This window comes from Astyanax mexicanus, chromosome 21 (genome assembly GCF_023375975.1).
Source record: "Astyanax mexicanus isolate ESR-SI-001 chromosome 21, AstMex3_surface, whole genome shotgun sequence".
Taxonomy (NCBI): domain Eukaryota; kingdom Metazoa; phylum Chordata; class Actinopteri; order Characiformes; family Acestrorhamphidae; genus Astyanax; species Astyanax mexicanus.
In genome coordinates, this window is record NC_064428.1 from 17,491,655 (window position 1) to 17,512,925 (window position 21,271).

Here is a 21,271-nt window from a genome sequence, read left to right on the forward strand (position 1 = left end):
CATGGGATCGCAGTGCTATTTATTGATGACGTGGTGGTGGTGTTGGGAGGTCGAGGCGCTATTTGTTGATGGGGGAGGTGGTGTTGGGAGGTCGAGGCGCTATTTGTTAATGGGGTGGTGGTGTTGGGAGGTCGAGGCGCTATTTGTTGATGGGGTGGTGGTGTTGGGAGGTCGAGGCGCTATTTGTTGTCGGGTGGGGGAATTGCAGTGTTATTTGCAGATGGGGTGGTGGCGTTGGGAGATCGCAGCGCTATTTGTTGATGGAGTGGTGGTGCTTGGATTTTGTGGTGCTATTTGTTGATGGGTGAGGGGGATCGCAGCGCTATTTGTTGATGGGGTGGTGGTGTTGGAAGGTCGAGGCGCTATTTGATTGAATTTCCGGTATATTGTTTATAATTTGCAGACATAAGGGAACCAAATGAAATTAAATTATTTGATTAACCTCCCAGCCCTCTCACATAAATATATCCTGTTTAGACTGGTCCCAATCTGATTCAGATCCATTGTTTTGGGTTGTTCAGCTGTTCACATTATATTTTATTGTTTTAATTTTAGTTCCCTAAAACTAAAAAGTGGCCCAAAATTATATATATATATGCCACGTAAAGATAAATAAACAACAATCAGACCACTTTCATCGTCTCTCACACAGACAGATACTCTCTCGTTCGCTCTCGTACACTCTAACACGCCCATTTCTACCGCCTGCGTCTCACAGGTTCGAGGGTTAGGTGCCACACGGTTATCAGCCCTGCACTGGAAGGTCGCACACCCCCTACTGTGTGTGACGGTATGAAAAAAATGAAGGAAAATAAAGCCAAAATCCGCTTTGATGTCCAGATCAAAGCGTGCGACTAATGGCAGGTGGCTCCAGATCTCACATGATTAAAGAGATGAATCAGGGAAAATGATTCTTAGGCAAGTGGAGCACTTGGGTTCATCATTCGGAAAATATATTTGTATATAATGTAATATGTTGATTAATGTGTTTTTTTATTGTGTTATTGTTGTTACCGGTGTTTTGTTAGTTACGTTATTTTCCGTTGTCATTGCTCCTGGGCCAGTGGCAAAGCTAGTATGGGATGGGGACGGGGGGAGGGAGGATTATTGGTAAGAGGTGCCAGATGTCCATCGTAATGAAGAGTGTGAGTGTGCTTGTGTGTTGGAGGGAGAGAACGATAAAAAGAGAGAGAGTGAGAGAAGAGCGATAGAAGAGCGAGAGAGAGAGCAAGGCCGCTCAGCTGTTCGGGCGCGTGTCCACGCTGACGTGAGCCATCCTTTTAGTGTTTTTTTTTTTTGACGTCACTACTACGCAACCCTGTTTGAGAGTTGTGGATCTGTAGGTCTTGCCGGGGAGTGTTCTTCTGTTTTTCTTCTCCTCAGTGCACGGTTGCATTAGTCTGTGCAAACACTGCTGACACTGATGTTATGAGAGTGTGCCGCTGGGCCAAAGCACACGCACGCGGGTGTGTCCACGCAGGCGTGCACACATGTCTATAATTGAAATGCCGGGTAACATCCCAGGTGGTGGCAGAAATCGTTTCATGCCGTGGTAGGAGGAGCTGCTCGAAATGGAAACAGGCCACGCTCAGTGTGTGTGTGTGTGTGTGTGTGTGTCAGTGTGTGTGTGACACAACTGAGCTGTGCTTAAAATGCCCTTCTTTTTTATCCTGTGAAAAAATCTGTGTCACCTTGGCTATCCGCAAGGACAGGCGTAATTAGTAAATAAAGAAGTGCACACTTCGTTTGCGTAATTTGAAGAATAGCCTCAGGTCAGAAGTTGACTTGCCTGACACAGTTTATAATGGTTTGATCTGAATCCTGTAAAACTAGGCCTTGGGTTTGCAGTCCATCTCAGAGCATCGTTTTAGTGCGTCCTCTTTGTAGCCCACAATTCTGACAATGGCCTCTGTGGACTTGCCCTAGTGCTGTCAATTCCAGAATTAAATTTCAGCCTAAGAAGCACCTAGGACCAAGGTCATTACATTAAACTACTGCTAATTTAATGATTACCCTAATTTGAATCTTTATCCTGGGTCCTATTATATCTTTGGCATATATAAAATCTTTGATGTCTTAATAATGTTCTTCCTTGATTTGATCAAGCTGGTGTTCATGTGTACATGTCAACCTTGTCAGTCTGTTTGATAACCTATGTAAAGGAGAAATCCAGTGTGAAACTGACTTGGAGTGCAGTGAAACATGATAACGAGTAGGAACTTTTGTTGAGTAACCCATCTCTGTTCAGGGGTATAGTGAAGTGCCACCGTCTGGAAATTAAATCCCGATTAGTCGACTGACTATCCAGATCGAACCTACAGCTGATGAATCACGTGTTCTCAATGCTTCATTTTAAATATCAGGGCCCTCAGAATTGTACAAATGATTGTGGAGCTACTTCGAGCTTGTTAATGGTGTCAAAATAGGGATTTCTTTGTATGGACAATACTATGCTAGAAATGTTGTATTTCAGAATGTTGGGTGTGAATGGAGGTGGTATATATAGATATATATCATGATTCACTACACCTTTAATGACAGTGCCCTTCATTATTTGTTTCTCTAGTCGCTCTGTTTGTTTCATACACCAATTTCTGCTCATTTCTTATCAAATTTATGGTTTATGGTCGTATCCTATTCAAAGTGAATGTTGTCAAAAATATTCACATTCATTATTCATGTAGTATAACGAAAAGTAATTAAATAATAGGGATTTAAAATACTTCTGTAGAGGGCGCCGAGTGGTCCAGCGGTCTAATGCCACTATGAGCAGGAGGTCGCAGGTTCACACCCCAGCTCATGCGACTTTACCATCAAGCTGCCGGCGCTCAGAGGGAGCACAATTGGCCCTGCTCCCTCCGGGTGGGTAGATGGCGCTCTCTCCCCACATCACTCCTAGGGTGATGTCCGCAGCACAGGGCGTCTGTGAGCTGATGTATCGGAGCCGAGCCTCTGTGCTTTCCTCTGAGTGCACTGGCTGCTCAGCAATGCTGCATCAGCAGCAGCTCGAAAAGAAGCAGTGGTTGGCTTCACATGTATCGGAGCAAGCATGTGTTAGTCTTCACCCTCCTGGTGTGTTGGGGCATCACTAGTGATTGGGGGAGTCCTAATGAGTGGGTTGGGTAATTGGCCGTGTAAATTGTGAAGAAAATGGGAAAAATGCTTATGTAGAAGCTGAAGTATTGACTCAAGCTTTTTACTCTTTAAGTAAAAGTGTAAAGGTACTTGTTTAAAAACTACAAAAATATAAATGTAAAAGTAATGTAAGAAAAAATGCTATTAAGGACAAAAGCTTAGGCTAAACCTGAGTCTCTAGTGCACTATCACTTCCCCAAAACACATTTTCACACATTCTATTTTCACATTCAATGACTTTAATGTTATATTAAAATGTTAATGTTGATAAATTTAGGATGCACTAGGCTTCCTGTTTTAGCAGCATATATGCCCATTGTAAATGAATGTATTTTAGTACAATGTAAATATACTAAAGAAGCTTAGTTGTAACGTTTGTCTGGAGTTCTCTTGAGTCTCTGCACGGATCATCTTCATAGTAGGCTACATACTTCTGCTATGTTCTTGCTGAGTTTGATGGATAGCGTATAAACCAATAGGCTGACAGAATGATATATGTTTATACTTCTTATCCAACCACAATCAGATTCATTCCATCCTAATGAAGAGATTTATCTGGATATCAGCATTGTTTGAGCTATGAGAAGCCAGAATGAAAACAGTAGGGAGTAGAAAGTACAGATAATTGTGGAAAAATGAAAATTTAACGAGGAGAAGTAAAAAGTTGTCTGAATTATAATCACTACCGTCATGTATAGATAGCCAAAATTGTATTTAAGTAAGGTAAGAAAGTATTTGTACTCTATTACTTGACATAGGCTACTGCTGTGGAAACTGATCATAAAGAATTTAGCTATGCTAAACCACCATTTCAGTATTCTGCTCAACATCTACTGAACAGCACAGGCAGGGGAGGCTCGGCGGTTAGAACACTGGGTTATTGATCACAGGGTTGTTGTGAGTTTAATACCCGGGTCCAGCATGCTGCCACTGTTGGGCCCTTGAGTAAGGCCTTCAACTCCCCCTGCTCTCCAGGCATTGCAATAATGGTATGTGTGCTTACTATGTGCTTTCTGTATATATGTATGTGTGTGTGTGTTCTCACTAGTGTGTATGTGTGTGTTCACGTGTGCACGGAACGTTTAAATATGAAGGCCACATTCCATCTGTGTCCAACACAAGTATGATAAACATGGTTATTGTATTTAGAGCATAGCTATCTAGCTTTAGAACTCAAGTGTTGACTGTTGAGGGGCACCATATACAACATATATGACTTATATATCCATCACCTTCTAAGTAGAGGACATATAAAGATCTACAGGGGTTGGACAATGAAACTAAAACACCTGGTTTAGACCACAATAATTTATTTTCTCGACGGACAGTTCCGGTGGAAACAGGAGAGTTGAGGTGCACATTAAATTCTGCCGTGATTTGGGCAGCCGTGGTTTTATGTTTTTTGAAAACAATCCGGGTTAGCACCCGAACATCCCTTTCAGACAGCTTCCTCTTACAGCGTCCACAGTTAATCCTGTTGGATGTGGTTTGTTCTTCTTGGTGGTATGCTGACATTACCCTGGATACCGTGGCTTTTGATACATCACAAAGACTTGCTGTCTTGGTCACAGATGCGCCAGCAAGACATGCACCAACAATTTGTCCTCTTTTGAACTCTGATATGTCACCCATAATATTGTGTGCATTGCAATATTTTGAGCAGAACTATGCTCTTACCCTGCTAATTGAACCTTCACACTCTGCTCTTACTGGTGCAATGTGAAATTAAAGATTAAAGATTGGCCACCAGGCTGCGCCAATTTAGCAATGAAACCTCCCACACTAAAATGACAGGTGTTTCAGTTTCACTGTCCAACCCCTAAATGGTTAAATTAAACACTCAATTTTTAACATCCACCCAAATGCCCATATGTCTGATAGGGCTGCAACTAATGACTATTTTAGTAGTTGACTAATCTGACAATAGTTTTTTTTTTATTAGTCGAATAGTCAACAATTATTTTTTATTTGTCCTTTATTTGTCCTGAGTACATTTTTAATAATTATAATTTACCTTTATTTAACTACGGAAGTTAGTTTGGGATTAGTCGGATAGTCAGGTTATTTTTGTTGTGTCTTCCATTTGTGTTTCCCACTGGTGAAGCTTCCAATCCAAAGCATGTTTTAGACAGATTTTGCAGGTAGTTAAAATATTTTTGATAGTATAAAATTATTATAGTAGACATTTTCACATGCCAGATTGTTATTTTCAGACAAATTTACTTAAATATGTCTTGAAATGAGATATTAAATGAAATATTAACATACAATATTCTTTTAAATTTGATCATGTTTTGACAAAAAAAAATTAATCAGTCTCTTCTGTTGCAAATAATTTTTTTGTAATAATTATACTGAGAGGGAAATGTATAAATAGTCAATATTTTTTATTTATGTAAATTGCCATTAGATCAATTGCCATTTATGTAAACTGCCATTACATTTATTAGCATTTACTTCTTTTAGTATTAATGTTTCCTTTTGTACTGCACTCTTGAATTGCCTCTGTAATGTGAGTTGCCAGGTTCAAGGTTTTTGAGCCAATCTGGACTTGTTTGATAGTCATCTGTGAAAATTATGAGGTGAGCGTTTTATTTGCTACTTTTATTTTTTTTTTACGCTGCCAAAAAGCCTTAGGTGCAAACCGAAATAAAAGTGTACTGTTTTAGACAGACTTTGGGAAGGTTATTTTTTTTTTTGCTGGACCTGGCAACCCTGGCTACAGCTTGCATAAAAACTCGCTGACTGCTTTCTCTCTTTCAGCCCAACTACAGCAGAAGGCAATGATTGTGGGATTTAAACGCTAAGAATATGTTTAAACATATAATGAGGAGATGTACAGTTAGTATGGGGGTTGTCTTGTCCCTTATCTGGTGTGTTTACCATTTTGGAGACTCGAGTATGTGAGCCTAGTACACGGGGTAGTGTGATCCATCACACATTTATGATGCATTAACAATGAAATTCCATACCGATTTATGGTCAACGTTGACGATTATGTGAGATAATCTTTGCAGCCCTAGTGTCTGATCTTACCAGGATAAATAAACTTGGTTATAAAGCTCCTTTTAAGCAGATGTAAGCCTATAGGAGCTAAACTAAGAACCTTACAAGCACCCAATACATCACTTTACTGGCGCTTTGTAGCCGTACATACAGCCATTTGGGTGGATTGACTTAACATATTTTACAGACTATAAGGGCACCGTATTATAAGGCGCACTATCAATTAACGTCTATTTTCATTCTTAAGGCACAACAGATTATAAGGCACATTTTAAGAGACAATAATATGGAATAAGGGTGTCGACATGTTTCCCTTCTAACTCAAACAGGTCTCGCCACTGGGGGCAAATAAGTAAACAAAATTGTAATTCTTTACAGTCAAACAAGTGCTGGATGTTAATCTACACAGATTTCTCCCATGAAAAATAGCATTAGCCGCGTTAGCCACAGTTAGCAGCAGCGCTAGCTGCGGTTAGCGGCGCTTAGCACTAATATATGCCGCCTTTCAGTGCTACAGTGAGGAACCCTGAATGTTCTGGTAAGCCAGGGTGCTGTCAGCTAGTGGTTGATAGTTTGATTTGATAATTTTTTTGTATATTGTTTATAGTGAAGACCTCCTTTTCTTCCAGCTATAATTGAGTATTATTGCTGTGGTTGTAATCAATTTCAATAGGCTGTACTTAAACACAAACTTCTAACACAAAGTAAACTAAGATTGCCACCCCCCCGCCACCCCCCCCCCCCCCCTGTTTGGAAAATAAGGAAAATGAGTAATGAGGAAGGGAGACTCCTGACACTACATTCACCCACCTGTGTAACACGAGTAACAGTAATTGTAGGTTGTGCTGGACAGATCATAATCAATGTGGATTTACACCGCTTAATGAGATCTGATTGGATCAATATAGGCTGAAACCTAAGCTTAAAAAAAAAAAATCATTATAAGGTCCCCACCACTTAAAACACTAAAATGCAATAGCAAGGTCCTGTATAAAAAGGTGTTTATTTACACAAAAAATATATAAAAATATAATATGATTTAGGCTATGTAACATTTTCTTTATATGACTGTAGCCGTCATTTTTATATTTTGTGTCTTAATTAAATAAAGTGAAATTTCCTTACCTTTTTTAACCTAAAAAACTGCTAAGGATATGCAGAATGGTTGCACAGCTAAATGGGTTATCCACGTCTTGCTAGGCTGTTTATATGTGGTTGCTGTGGTATTCCAGGTGGTTTCTGTGATGCTGTAAAAAAAAATTGCACCCTATTCTTCCACATGTTGGAAAAAAATCTTCAAAAATCCATTGCTATACAATAACTATTATATAGTAATTAATATTATGTAATAATTAATATACACAACAACCTCAGTGATGAGGCGATATGTGAATTTATTTCGCACACAATTGCCACCTACTGAATGCTTCTTGAATTACTTATTTTTTAAACTTCGTGTTTCATCTCAGATCTCTTTAAATCTTTCTTCAATCAATGACAGAAAATGCCCAGTTAAAGAGACCACTGGTACAAAGCCTCTGAACATGAAACTGTGTTAACTGGAGTGATGGAGCTCCGTCCAGTACCCAGTGTTGGGAAGTAACGGATTACATGTAACGGCGTTACGTAATCAGATTACAAATTATAAGTAACTGTAATCCGTTACAGTTACTGCTTCAATAAATGGTAATCAGATTACAGTTACTCTGCTAAAATTAAAGGATTACATTGCGGTACTTTCCTATTTTTGCTATTCCAACACTGACAAAACGCAAATAACATTTTGCGGTGAATACGCTCTGATATGACAGGGAACTGTCTGCCCCTTCTCCCATCTCGCTGCACACACACACACACAGGGAGGAGGGGCAGACAGCGGCTCCACGCTCACACAACGAGACGAAATTAACTGACATTTTGGTCAACGAATAAAAACGAGACGAAAATGTTTGGCAGGGACGAAATCCAATCAGACTGATTTAGTTCTGTGAAAGGTAGGGACCAGTTAGGAAGAGATCCAATCACTGCTACTTTAGCGGAGGCGCCGCGCGCTCAGTTACAAACCCGGGAATTAACCTGTCGATACTTACGGAGCTCGACTGGAAGTTAACTCGACAGTGTTCAGCAGGGAGAGAGAGAGGAGAGGCGATATATTTCTCCTTTGACGTCGCGAAAAACAAGATAACGTGTAAACCGCGTGGAGCGACTCAATCTCCGGTAAAAACACCACTAATCTTTCAGCTTCTGCAGAGCAGAGTCACACAGATCTCCATGCAGAGATCCGCGTTTTAATACTGATGTTATTTCATGAGCTGATGTGTTTAACTCAGCAGTGCACTAAAACACAGAACTGATACAGAACTCACTCATTAAGATCAGATCATCTGTTTAGTCTCACACTGGGAAAGATATAGCTAGTGTTAAAGCAGGAACAGGTCAGAAAGGAACTCAATAATATAACGAAAATAAAACAATAAAATAAGTGAATCTATGAACCCAAAAGTCTGTGTAAAGTTTCTTACAGCACTTTCTCATAAGTTTCTCACTTTAACTCATGAAGTCTCTCAGTACATCCTGAGAGCATCTCTACAGGACAGTGTGTGAATGTGAGTTTCTGATCTCATTTATAGACTGTAGCTCCAGTAGGAGTGCTGGGTTACTGCTGGAGATAAAACTAGATCATTTAAAAGCTGTTTTTGCATCTACAGCTCTGTTTAAACTATAATTTAACTATTCAGTTGTTTTATGACCTGATTTCTAGAGCAAAATTTTAAATGTAAAATATATATAGTCACACACCTATAATAATAATAATATACATTAAATCATATAGAAATATATTTCACATTCAAACATTAACAATATTACTCAAGTGGTTATTAAATGTTTCATTTCGTATAAGTGTATAGTTAATAATTCAAGGGAACTGATGAAAAAGCATTTACATTTACACCCTTTACATTTTAGTCGACTAAATTTACTGTAATTTTAGTAGACTATATTCTTATGACATTAAGTCGACTAAAACTAAGTTGACTAAATTACTAAATTGTGACTAAAACTAAATGCTATTTTCGTCACAAGACTATAACTAAGACTAAATCAAAATTTGTTGTCAAAATTAACACTGGTGGCAAACCTGCAAGTAGATAGCTTACAGTTGTTGTTACATTGTTTGGTTTTAAGTTGTTTTATTATCAATTTATAGAAGTGTTTCATAAAATTGTTTGATGAAATGGTTTCATAAGTATTTTTATAGAGTGATTGAAAAGGCTTTTTTATTTGTTTATCTATTTGTTAACTGGAAAGAAAAATAAAAGAATAATATGCAATATGTGGTTGCTACATTCATTCAGGCTTAAAAAAACGACAATATTGTAAGTAATCCAAAGTAATCAGATTACGTTACTCACTTGAAGTAATGTAACTGATTACGTTACAAATTACATTTTGAGTGATGTAATCAGTAATCTGTAAGGGATTACATTTTAAAAGTAACCTTCCCAACACTGCCAGTACCTTTGGGATGAGATGTAGGGCCAGCACTAATTGCACAACTACCTGACCTCATTAATATATTCTTATAATTCCTTAACACACAGGGTTTTCTTTGCATTTAGGTCTTCAGTCCACATTCTCCAGGAAGAGATGTTTTAAAATCTGTTTTCAAAACAGTCTGAGAAAAATTGAGAGGGTGCAAGACAGTTTCTGACTCAATAAGAAATACTTGTTTACATCCTGTAAAGTAAACCTGATCTAGACAATAATTTAATATCAATATATATCACAATAAAAGTGATATAATTTTGAAACTAATTGCAATATCATTCAGAACCCACCCAAGGCATGCACTGAGTGACATGCAGGCATGACCCACATATAATATCAAACATCAAGACTTACCTACTTTTCTAATGAGTACATCAACTTATTATTAAGTAGTGAATAATCCAGCTCAGAGAAACAGGTAACATTGGGACTAACCTGCATCTGCTTTAAGCTGAGTCTGGCTGAATCAAACAAATGTTCAAGATAAAGCCTTTAACTTTGATTAACACATTCACTGTGACATCGTTTCGATAAGCTTCTGCAATGTTACAAGATTTATTTCAATCCAGTGTTGCATTAATTTTTCACCAAGATCTTGCAGCTTTGATGATGGTAGAGTCTGACCGCTGTCTTCTCCAGCACACCCCAAAGATTCTCAATTAGGGTAAGGTCTGGACTCTAATTTTTATGCATTTACACCTATTTATTTGAAAACTCATATTATTATCTACATAATTTAACCAATTCTAAAATGTATTGAATGTAATCAATTAATACATACTAACATTGTTTAAATAATCAGAGCCCTAAAACAAACAAGAATCTGTTATTTAAAATGTATGTGATTGGTGGTGAACAATCCATGTGTGAAAATGATGATATCATGCTCCCTGAATCACTATTTCACAATTCCAGCACCATGAATCCTGACATTGTTATCTTGTTATATGCCTGTGTCATCAGGGAAGAAAAAAGTCCATTGATGGAATAACCTGGTCTATATTCAGTATATTCAGGTAGTCAGCTGACCTCATTCTTTCAGCACATACTGTTGCTGAACCTAGACCTGCAGACCAACTGCAGCATCAACCCCACATCATTTACTCAGTTAAATTCAGGTGAAGACTTTTTGTTGGCCATGCAGTGTATTTGTCCCTATCTTCAAATTTGAACATTTGTTTGATTCAGCCAGACTCAGGTTAAAGCAGGAGTAAGTAAGTGTCAATGTTAACTGTTTCTCTGAGCTGGATTACTCACTACTTGATGACAAGTTGATATATCCATGTAGTATTAATGAATAAATTAAATAAATAAATATATACAAATAATAAAGGACATTCAGTTGCATTTAGTCAAAATATGGTCCACTATTTACCAAATATTGTTATCAAAACCGAAATCATGACATCAGTTTTTGCCATATCACACAGCCCTGAGGGAAATCACTGTAATTTCTTCCTGTATTGTTCATAAATTGAGGTCTGTCTACATGAGGTACGCTCTGACAGGCTGTAAAGGGCTAGCATATTTATGATTTATTATTACACATTTATACAGCATTTTCCTCTCTGTGTGGATAAAAACTCAACTTCAGTTTAAAAAAAAATCCTAATACTTTTGGACGTACCCTAAACGCTCTCAAATCCTCATAACAATGTGCTTAACTCTGAAAAGTTAAGTAGAGATGTTACTACAGCAGAATAAGGAACAAAGTCCCCATTTTTTCCTTGATTTCTGAAGAAATTCTGTATGTGACGGTGTCTAGAAACTTTCTTTTGTTTTGAGAAGGTTCATTGTTCTTGTAAAGCTGAATTAGCCTGGTCACTTCATTATCGAGCATTTCCTCCTAAGATCAGCTCAAGCTCACTTTATTATCCTTTGTAATTCTTTGACTGTTCTGACAGAGTGTGTATCCAGAAGACATAACTGACCTTTGAAGGCTTTAATCTTCCTAAGACATGCAGTCTTGTGCCCCTGGGTGCGTGAACACGTGACAGACGGGAGAAGAGAACGAGAGTGAGCTATTATCAGAGTTTCCCAAGATTTCCTCTCTTTTTCGTGGTGACATTTGCTGGCTTTTCTGTAACAAATGAAAGGAACAGGAGATTTGTCAGCCTTTCTCATATGCATGTGTGGCGATGTACTGGAGAAAATTTGTGAGCATGAAATAGGTTCCTGGCTTTAGGACATTCATAAATCCTTCATGAATAGCATAAAGCTTAGAGATGCTTCAAGTGGCAGACTGGAGTGATTTAAAATATCTGTGCATGTGGGACTCCAATCTAGTTTTTTTTTTAAGTTTGTCTGGCCTCTGATTTCCATAAATGTATTTTTTTTGTAGTAAAAATGTAAGCAAAAAATATTCTACATGAATAGATCTTTCATTGATCTTCCACACTCTTACAAATAAAAATGCTACAAAAACTACTTTTACTAATGCAATAAGTTATTACTATAAATACTATAAATATTACTATTTCTGGCAAAGATATATGTGTAAGGAAGCTTTTAAATGTTTAAAGAAGTTAATGTAAAGGTTCTTCACCAGCAAGGGCTGCAATGATCGATTGTCGATTATTTAAATTTGTCGACTACAAATTTCATTGTCAGAGATGGAGGACATCAAAATAATAATCATCAGATTAGTTGACAACTAAAATAATAATTAGTTGTTAATATTGGATATTACCAACATAAATCTTTACTCTCAGGTTTTTTTACGAAAAGGATTGATAGCAGATAGACGTGAATATATTGGTCCTGTGCCTAATGCAAAGCATGGGTTAGAGAGGTATAAAACCCCCCAGCATTGAGCTGTGGAGAAGAAGAAGTGGAAGTTCTCAGGAATGATTGTGCTCCATCCAGTTCTTTTGGGGTGTGTTGAGGATTTGAGGATGAGGTAGGTGGTGGTGATCGTCCAAAATCCTGACCTCATTAATTGTCTTGTTCCTAAATGCAATCAAATTCTCAAAGCAATGCTCCAAAATTTACATTTGAGTATGTTAACTTTGTTTAAAAACAGTGGCTTATTTTATTAATCTTTTATTTCTAGACATATTTCAACGGCTAATATATGCATCTTAATTAGAAGTTAATTTTCTCTTTAAAAGGGTGCAATTGCATTATTACAGTGCGCATCCACTGGCACTAAAGCCCCGACGCATCCCATTCATTTCAATGCAGAGAGCCGCCGCATGCCACGCCGCATGCTGGGTTGCGTTGCGTTGAGCACTGCCCCGCCCTCCGCCGAAAAAATAGTTGAGCAGATCTCAACTTTATTCAAATGAATCTAGACGCCGCGCTGCGTCCAGCCAATCAGGGAAGAGCAGGCTGCTACGCCACGCACACACATAGGAGCCTCACACACACAAAACAGGCGCCTTTCAAACACAGAAGAGAGGCTAAAAATGGCGGAATATGGATTTATAGAACTACAGATTACAGTGAGGTTTACTAAAAATGTAAGATCTTAAACTTATGATTGACTACATCTGTTGCCTCATTTGAAATGGTGACATGCGTTGAAGAAAAGTGCCAATGGACGCGCACCGTTAAACTTTCATCGTTTTACCAATGCTATATGGTCATTTCTTATCACTTATATTTTTTATCACAGATATTTCTGGCACAATATATCGTTCAGACTGTTTTATTGTGGCAGACATAGGTATTAATGAAATGAATGAAGGGTGGTTTTTGAATACCCAGTGTTGTTTATGTTGTTTCATCTCTCAGATGAGGAGGGAGGGAGTGATAATTGGTCTCATATCGTGGAGCTGTCTGTAAGTGTGAGGGCCTTGACTGAGCCTCCGTAGCCTCGACACAGACGTGCCCAGACTCACTTTCTCAGTCCCTGCTGGTCTTCTTGTTTAGACCTGAGCAACTAGGAGACTCTTTCTGTATAACAAATAAATTACTATCAATATATAATGTGTATTTAGTGCAGCAGAGTTGTTTCAATTTAGTACAAACACTGTATAACGATAAATTTTAAAAGGATTTACCATGAATGAACACATTATTACAAAAATAGGAATAGAGGAATATTGATCTCCACTTTTGAAAGATTATGGAGTAGCTTTGCTCTGTAGTATATTGTGTTATTTCTGTCTAAATAAATAATCAGTATTTTATCTTAATCAATAGTTATCATGATCAATATATTATCCATTTTTATATTAAATGATATTTGGTTAATTCTTTTCAGTGATTTATATGTAACCATCAGTAAAATCCATACAAGCAGTCTTTCACTCAAAATGTGCTTTAGGGTCTCTTCATAGAATTTGTAAGGACAATGATATACAGCTCTGGAAATAATTGAGAGACCACTTCTGAAAATGAACATTGTTGTTTTATTCTAAAAAATAAGAACAAAATTTCTTCCAAATTTCAAATAAAAATATTGTCATTTAGAGCATTTATTGGCATAAAATGACTGAAATAAAAAAAAAGATGCAGAGCTTTCAGACCTCAAATAATGCAAAGAAAACAAAAGTTTATATTCATAAAGTTTTAAGAGTTCAGAAATCAATATTTGGTGGAATAACCCTGGTTTTTAATCACAGTTTTCATGCATCTTGGCATGTTCTCTTCCACCAGTCTTACACACTGCTTTTGGATAACTTTATGCCTTTACTCCTGGTGCAAAATTCAAGCAGTTCAGCTTGGTTTGATGGCTTCAATTCATCTTCCTCTTGAGGTTTTCAATTCAGTAAAATCAAAGAAACTCATCATATTTAAGTGGTCTCTTATTTTTTTCCAGAGCTGTATTAATCAATATTTTGTTGAATATTTTAGATACATTCCCGTGAAAAGTATTTCCCCTCCTACAGATTTCTTTTGTTTTTACTTTTTTGTCATACTTACTTTTTCAGATTTTCAAACAAATTTTAATATCAGTCAAATATAACCTGAGTAAATATAGACAACACTTTTTTAAATAGTTTAAATTGTATAGTTTAAATTTAAATTGTATTTATTAAGAGAAAGGAAATCCAAACTTAAATTAATTATCTGTGATTAATCACAATTTTTGGAAAGCTAAGTTCTATTTCACTACTAACCACAATCAGACTTGATTATAACCAGACCTGTAAAAAAATCACTTAAATAGAACCTGTCTGACAACATGAAGCAGATAAAAGGTCTCAAAAAGCAACACATTATACTTTGATCTAAAGAAATTCAAAAACACATGATAAAACAAAGTCAATGATCATCTATGAGTGTGGAAAAGGTTACAAATTCATTTCTAAAGCTTTGGGACTCCAGAGAACCACAGTGATTCACTATTATTCACAAATGGAGAAAACATGGGACACTGGTGAACCTTTCCAGGAGTGACCGGCCAACTGAAATTACTGCAAAAGGGCATGGACAACTCATCCAGGAGATCACAAAAGAACCCAGAACAACATATAAAGAACTGCAGGTCTCACTTGCCTCAGTTAAGGTCAGTGTTAATGATTCAGTAATAAGAAAGATACTTAGTGAAAATCTCCTCTATGGGAGAGTTCCAAAGCTAAAATTTGGAAGGTGTGTGTCCCGTTACATCTGGCTTAAACCTAACACATAATTTTAGAAAAAGAAGGTGGTGGTAGTGTGATGGTCTGGGACTGCTTTGCTGCTTCAGGGTTTGGATAACTTGCTGTATTTGATGGAACCAGGAATTCAGCTGTTTAACAGACAATCTTGAAGGAGAATATCTTGTCATCTGTTTGTGACCTCAAGCTCAGGTGTACTTGGGTTCTGCAGCAAGACAATGACCAAAAACACACCAACAAGTTCACCTCTGAATGGCTTAAACAGGATGTTTATGCTGGAAAACCCTCCAATGTGTTTGAATTAAAACAATTCTGTAAAGAATAGTGGAACAAAATTCCTCCACAGGGATGAGAAAGAGTCATTTCCAGTTATCATGCAGTTTGACATTACAGTTTTGAGAGAGAAAACTCAGGCACAGTATTTTCAAATGTAGCCAAAATAGGTCGTCTCTATTGCTGCTGCTGGTGGATGCGCTGTGATTTGATGATGTTACCATGTCCCCCTGACCTTTCCTTGCATTTCCACGCATCTTTTATTTGATTTCCAGGGCGTTTTCTGAGAACCCAGAAAATCTCTGGAAAAAAGAGACATTTTAGGACAGTCTTTACAATTCTTAATGTGAATTTCCCTCATCAGAGCGTATCCGTTTATCTCTCCCAGTGCATCCTCTCAGGGCCTCTCTTCTGCTTAGCACTGCTTGTGTGTGTGTGTTTGTGTGTGTGTGTGTGCGTATTTGCAGTGTGCAGTGTGAGCTGGACATTCCAGAGCCAGCGAAGAGTGTACGCCAGAACACATCAGCTCAACCAGCCGTGAACATCAATGCAGAGAGAGAGAGAAACACAGAGAGAGAGAGAAACACAGAGAGAGAGAGAGAGAGAGAAACACAGAGAGAGAGAGAGAGAGAGAAACACAGAGAGAGAGAGAGAGAAAAACACAGAGAGAGAGAGAGAGAAACACAGAGAGAGAGAGAGAGAAAAACACAGAGAGAGAGAGAGAGAAACACAGAGAGAGAGAGAGAAACACACAGAGAGAGAGAGAGAGAAACACAGGGAAAGAGAGAGAGAGACATGCACAGAGTGATACACAGAGAGAACACCAGCGAATTCACCCTGAATAAAAAAGAATGTCACTGTGCAGGACACTGGAGACAAAAACTGTCTCACAACTTGGAAGGATATCTTCAAAATGAAGCAGATCATATGCTGAATGTTTTTAAGCAATTATGGATGGTTAAATAATATGTTTTAATAATAATAATAATTATTATATAATTAATATATATATTTTTTTTTCACAGAGAAATGAAGACATATCATATACATATAACATATCAACAGACAATGAGGGATTCTGTGAATATTTGGCAAACAAAAGCTTTAGGGGCCCTATATTACACCCTGTGCAAGGCATGCCATGTTTAGTGCTAAGTAAATTTTTCAATACTGATACAGATTCTATACTTTGAATTTGATACTAATACTCAAACGATACTTTTTTTGATACTTTTTTTTTCTAAATTGTAACAAAAAAATACAAAAAAACGATAAATATTCTCACACAATTTAACAGCCTACATGACGATGAGAGGCTTAATTTTCCTAAATTTTGTTTGAATGAAAACAATGTGCATGTGTGTGTCGCTTTATTAAGAACAAAAACAGCAGCATTACTTCAACTGCCTAAACTATAAATCTTTTCTCTAAGCATATTACTGGATACATTTCACATTTAAAAAAAAAATATCAGCGTTAGATAAAATTATATTTATTTTTATATTTATTACACAGGCAAAACAAGCTAGTTCATGCTTAACTGCGATAAAATCACAAAACTCTTACTATTTGAAAGTACTTACTTCTGCCTCATTTGCTGACTTGCCTGGCAGTAGGTACAGATCCCTGCCTCAAAAGAAGTCTGCTGGTTAATCCTGCTTTTTTATTGTGATGTCAGAATATGGGAGCATCCAAACGGCTCACAGAAGCAAAGGATTACTGACACCAAGTCGAGACCCAAGTGAAAATGCAAAAGCACACAGAAAGTGACCTTTTTTTAGATTTATTTCAATTTTGTTTCCATTTTTTCCTCATTTTAGCTAGGCCGATTGTCCCACCCATTCAGCTGGTAGTAAGCTGTTAGTCAGCTGTATATCCTCCATCACTAGTGACGCCACAACACAAGGAGGGTGAAGACTAGCACACGCCTCCTCCAATACATGTGAAATCAGCCAGCCGAGTAGCATCACAGTGAGCTCGGAGGAAAACGCAGCGACTCGGTTCAAATACATCAGCTCACAGACGCAGCCTTGTGCTGATCGATTTTACTCTAGGAGTGATGAGGGGAAAGAGCACCTACCCACCCAGAGAGAGCAAGGCCAATTGTGCTTTCTCAGGGCTCTGGCAGCTGATGGCAAGCTGCATGACCGGGATTTGAACGCAATCTCCTGATCCTGTTGGCAGCACTGCCCCAGAAGAGGTTTTGACTCCAGACAGAAGTCAAGCTGGGTCGAGCAGAGCTCTGCTGTTCAGGTTACTGCAGCAGCAGGTTTAGTGGCTTTTTGTTGCCTCTTGTCTTGGAGGCTGAATCAAAACACACTTGATTACTTTGCAGGTTTGGAGCTGGCTGACTCATGTGCTGATTGTGCCTCTGTCATTTCCATCATGTGACTGACGAGGTTTCAAACTGAGTGGACAGCTAGCAAGATTACAGACTTGGCCAGATTGCTTTAAAAAGAATTTTAATACCTTCGAATTGACTAAGCCTGTCACGATAATAACATCATCGATTTATATTACAGTATACGGGCATGACCTCAATAATATTTGATAATGGTTTTATGGTCTATTGTGTTTATTTATATGTTTGTTCACATATGTAACAGTGAACAGTATTTTAGCCAGTCATGCAATACCAGACCAGTGCTTCAATAACAGAGACTCCATACACACAGTGTGAACTGTAGTAGGTGAGGAAAAAGTATATGCAGCTCTGGACAAAAATTAGAGACCACTTAAAAAGGATGAGTCTCTTTGATTTTACCAAATTGAAATTGAAATTAAAAACCTCACAAGCCATCAAAACAAAATGCACCAGGAGTGGCATAAAGTTATCCAAAAGCAGTGTGTAAGACTGGTGGAGGAGAACATGCCAAGATGCATGAAACCTGTGTTTAAAACCAGGGTTATTCCACCTTTCTTTGCATTATTTGAGATCTGAAAGCTCTGCATCTTTTTATTATTTCAGCCATTTCTCATTTTCTGCAAATACATGCTCTAAATGACAATTTTAACTATGAATTTGGGAGAAATGTTGTCAGTAGTTTTTATTCAAATATATACCTATAAATAGCAAAATTAGAGAAACTGATTCAGAGACTAAAGTGGTCTCTTAATTTTTTTCCAGAGCTGTATTCCTATACTATCTAAAATAAATTTTAAAATGTGTCATATCGAAAAGAGTACAATTACTTTGTTATATTATTATCTGTCAGAAGCAGCAGCGAGGGAGATGCGAAGGCAGATGCAAATGCGAGTATTTAAATGTATTAAACAGAAATAAACCAAAATGAACATATGATAGGATTAATAAACAGACAGGGTAATTATGAGAAAAACAGAATACAAAGGAAAACAAAGAAAAACCTACAACCTGAGAGATCTAAAATGTACAAGAACTGACAATGAAAAGTGAAACAAAAGGGACTATATATATATACACACACAGAGAAGAAGTCAGGAAATACCTGGGGACAGAAATACCAGGGGACGGTTAGCGAGGGGGTGGAGCTACAAATGAAGTTGGACACATGGGAGGAGACAAGAAGTAAACACTTGGCCATGTGCTGGGGAGCACATGGCAAGGAAAACAAGGCAGTAGGGCAGAAAAAAAACATAGACAGACAGGAGAGACACAGAACAGGACTAGAATGTGACTACCATTATGCAGGTGGCATTTAATGGTTTTTAAAATGACAATAATATCGTTTATCACTAATTTCTGGGACGATATATCGTACACAAATCAATTATTATCATAACAGACCTAGAATAAACTACAGCTGCACTGTATTAAGAATCAGTTGCAACAGTATGCAATATTATCTGTGATCATCGATGCTGACCTGTATCTGTTTTTCTACATATTTTATTATTATTATTATTATTATTATCCTCACTTCACGGTGTTCTTTAATAGTGAACCCCACAGTAGAGACTGCAACAGAGTAGCTATTACTTGGGTGGTGGGTCATTGTGTTTATTATAAGAATTGGATTGATACAGTGTTTAAACTTCAGCAGCACTGCTGTGTCTGATCTACTCAAACCAGCACAACACACACTAACACAATCTGCTTTGTTAAACCCTAAAGTTAGTTAGTTATGTAGGACTGTATTGTTAAGTGCACCTGTTTGCTCACTGCTGTCCATGGTCCTGAACACCTGCTTGACTTTTAATGAAGGTTTTCCGAGCTTTGAATGCTGATGCTGATTGTGGAAGTGTTTCTCACTTTCATGGAAGTACTGACATGAACCCCCGATATATTGATTTACAAATGTTTTAAATAATACAGACAGACAGTGATCAATGCTGGATGTGATGTGTAAGTGTGGTTGTGTAGAGTGTTGATTGTAAATCTTTTTTAAAAGGACCTACAGTATAAACAAGCATGAAGTGAAAAACAAGCATCTTCAAAACAGCAACTTTACAGGAGAGAGAAAAACACCTTCTAAACTTTTAAATGGAAGTCCATGTAAAAATCATTTCTTTCAGGTCGTTTTGAAGTATTTCTATTGGTCTGTTCATCAAGAAATTGTGGCACAGTGTAAAGAACAGTTTGTCTGTTCAAATTATGCAGTAAACTAAAAATCGCTAAAAATGGAGATACTTGTTTTTCATTGGATAGCAACGATATATGGTACCATTTAAAAGTTTTATTCATTATTTAAATATTTTCTGCACTGTAGGTCAATACTAAAGTCACCCAAACTATGAGGAAAAACATATTGAATTATTTATTAAACAAAAAAGTGTTAAACAAACCAGAATATATTTTATATTTTAAATTTATCAAAGAAGCACCTCTTGCTTAGATGACAGCTTAACACACCTGGAATGGCTTTCAGGCTTTCTTAGAACTTTGAAGACCTTTGAAACTACCCTTTTGTGCAGTCGCAAAGACCATCAAAAACATTATGATGAAACTGGCACTCATCAGGACCACACCAAAAAAGAAGGCTAAATTTCAGAGCATCAGAGCACCTAAATGCTTCACAGAGTTTTTTTTAGTTTACACTTTTAAGTTACTACATGGGTCCTCATGTGTTCCTTCATAGTCTGGATGAATTTAGTATTTATTTACAATGTAAGTGTGAGAACATGTGTCCAAACTTTTGACTGGGACTGTCATTCAAATAAATGATAAACATAAAAGGGTATTGTTTTAAAAGATCTTCACTCAGTTAGTGCTTAAATAGTGGTCGTGGGGACTTCTGTACAACACATTTGTCCAAAATCACTGTCCTGCATTCAGCATGGAAATAGTTCTAGCAGGAAAACTCTAGAAACAAAGTGCAGCAAGAAAGATTTAATCCCAATAAACACGTATGACAATTAGTAATAGTGAATATAGTGTATATAGAGTCTTTGGCGAAAGCCCCGCAGATCCTGCCGTACTTATACGGCGGGGGCGGAGCCTATCCCCTGGGCAACCGGCGGGACCGAACTGGAGGCGGTGGGGAAGGAGGAGGGTGAAAACGTATGTCAGCGTCTGCAAGCAGGGGAGAACAGGTATGAGGGAGGTCTTTTAAGGACAGGTGGGAGTTGGTGATTGGCTGAGAAAAGTGGCGTGATTTCGAGTTTCCCGCTAGAACCTACGCGGAGCTTTCAGTTCTGAGAAAACGACAGTAATTCCTATGACTTATGAAGTATTGCATGTTATAATAAAATATAATAACTACATGATGACTCAATAATACAACACGCTTATGCAAAATTAAACATTATGATACAATCCAAGGTGTGGTATAATACAATATATC

At 37.6% G+C, this 21,271-nt stretch overlaps 1 protein-coding gene across 2 annotated transcripts in view; it reads left to right on the forward strand.

Moving 5' to 3' along the window:
- The window catches only part of si:dkeyp-9d4.3 (caskin-1), an 89,045-nt gene that overhangs the window by 1,605 nt on the left and 66,169 nt on the right, over nucleotides 1–21,271 (forward strand). The window lies entirely within an intron of this gene.